Here is a 2,632-nt window from a genome sequence, read left to right as displayed (position 1 = left end):
AAAATCTAGCCTAATCTAAGATTCTCATTGATTCAACTGGGTTGTGAAAGCGCCCTCGATCCGCGGGGGTGCGGGATCCGCTTTTGACCCTTGAGATTTGGGAGTCGCCACCTAGTTATTATGGTCTAGGAATCAAATTTTGACTCTAAAAGGCAAATATACTAATCTACGAAAAAAAACTGAATCCGGGGATCACATTACGGGGTTGGAAGGTGTTAGGCACCAACCCCGCCTGGCCAATGCCGGTTTCTACTTAACCCAAATAAGTTTACATTGCTAACAAAAACCTAGATAGAAAAAGAAAGGAAAAATAAATAAATAAATAAAATAGACTTTACCTTTGAATGCAACGATTATATTCCCTCAGATTCAATAAAACTACTCCTTGTACCGTTCTCCTTACTTCGTTCTATCTCCGGATCTGATTTCGGATCTACGAGACAAGGTATCTCTTCCTTAGATTTGGATTCTTCGAATTTTGTTATCGATTTTGGGGTATTTTTGAAGGGCTTTTAGGTATTTTTTAGGCTAAAATCGAAGAAGGAATGTTAGGTAAGGAGTTGGGGCTCCAAAACTAGGGTTTATGGGAGGCTAGGGGGGCTTTTAGACCTACTTCTCTTAGGGTTTATGATTTGATACGAAAATAGGGTGTGGGGACCTCTATTTATAGATTTTTTTAGGGGTTGATTTAGATAGAGTTAGTGTTTAATTAGAGTTCTTTTAATTAAAGTTGTGTTTTAGTTAGAATTGTTTTAGGTAGAGTTGTATTTTAATTAGAATTATTTTAGGGGGAGTTGTGTTTTAATTAGAACTTTATTAGATAGAGTTATTATTTAATTAGAACTCTATTATGATTTTGACTTTTGGTCTTATTTGATTGACTTTTAATATTTTGACTATAGTCTTAATTGATTGACTTTTAATATCTTGACTACAGTCTTGCTTAATTGACTTTAATTTTGACTTTAGTCTTACTTGATTGACTTTAATACTTTGACTTTAGTCTTGCTTGATTGGCTTTAAATTTTTGGAGAACCCCCCTCTATTATATATTTAATTTTTTGAACCCCCAAATGGAGGGGTCCTTAAAGAAATATCTCACGAATCCTCAACAATGTTTCACTTTAATTATTTAATTTTTTATTTATTAATTTCAAAATTTTTAATTATGAAAATTGTGAAATTATCGTTTTGCCCCCGAAGAGGATTTTTCATGTTTTAAGTCGGTTTTTAATGTTTTAAGATATTTTAGAATTGATTTTTCGTAAGGAATTCAATAGAAATATTAGTTTGTATCATTTATGAAATTTTTTGTGTAAAATGGTTATGAACTTTATGAAGGGCATTTTCGTAATTTTGTCGAATTCTGTTAAAATTGGTGAAATGATTTATTTGGTTTCGATTTGTTGTTTTATGTGTTCGAAAGGATTTTCCTAATCGTAACGTAGGCTCTAGGGTTGTTTTGATGTTAGGGGTATTTTGGTAATTTGGTCAATTTTTAGTGATTTTTATCATAAAGCTTCTTTTTGGGTCTGCAAGATGATGATTTCTATGTTTCTCGAGTCGTATTTTCCTAGCGTAACGTGGTTTCTAAGGTTTTGTCAGTTCGAGATACCTCATCCGAATTTCTGAAACATTTCTAGTAACAAAATAAAGTAATGGAATAAACATCCATCATTGGGAATCGTTGCGATCAGGTTGACGAGTTGATTAATCAAACGAGTGCAAAAATGAGGTGTCTACAGATGCCCCTCTTTGGCAGAGGATTGAAGCAAACTAGATAGCAAATCTATTTTGGTAGATAGTGCGATATCCGAATGCCAAAGCTAGTGACAGTTCATTTTGCAGCCTGATTTAGCAATTCGTCGGGGCATTCAGATCCTTGAGTGTAAAACTCTCCCCGAACTAAAAGGTTGTCAAGTCCTCGAGCTTGAACTCTCACTGACGATGTCAGATCCTTGAATTTTACAAAATTCTCCCTGACTAATCTAAAAGTGCACGTGTGTGCAATGGTGTGATGCTTACTGAGTAAAAATGTGTTAGGTCGTAGAGATCTTCTCTCACTGACAATAATGATTCAAAATTGAAATGTGCTTATGCAACGAAAACAATCATGGCAAGGTCGAAGAATGACGTAATTGGAGTCATAACATTGTAGGAACTTCTTTAAATCCTATTTGAAAGTTTTTTTTAGAGTTCGAAAAAGTATGAGTTGTTTATCGAATTCGAACCTATTGTAGCCACGCTTCTCGGGCTAAATAACTTAAACAATCCTGTTAATTCAATATGATTCAAACAAAGCTAGAGTCTCATTTCTCGAACTCTGACTAAGGTTTAGAGGAACTTAAACAATCCTATTAAACATGGAGTCTTGTTTCTCGGACTCGAGCTAAGGTTTGTAGGCACTTCAAAAAGCCTATGATTCAAAACGTTGGAGTCTCGTTTCTCGGACTCGAACTTAGGTTTATAGGCACTTCAAAAAGCCTATTCATTATATGATTAAAAAAGTTGGAGTCTCGTTTCTCGGACTCGAACTTAAGTTTGTAGGCACTTCAAAAAGCCTATTCATTCTATGATTCAAAAAGTTGGAGTCTCGTTTCTCGGACTCGAACTTAGGTTTATAGGCATTTCA

Source organism: Akebia trifoliata, unplaced genomic scaffold (genome assembly GCF_017979445.1).
Source record: "Akebia trifoliata isolate Shusen 1 unplaced genomic scaffold, ASM1797944v1 Contig00074, whole genome shotgun sequence".
Classification (NCBI taxonomy): Eukaryota; Viridiplantae; Streptophyta; class Magnoliopsida; order Ranunculales; family Lardizabalaceae; genus Akebia; species Akebia trifoliata.
Note: the sequence above shows the minus strand (reverse complement) of the source record.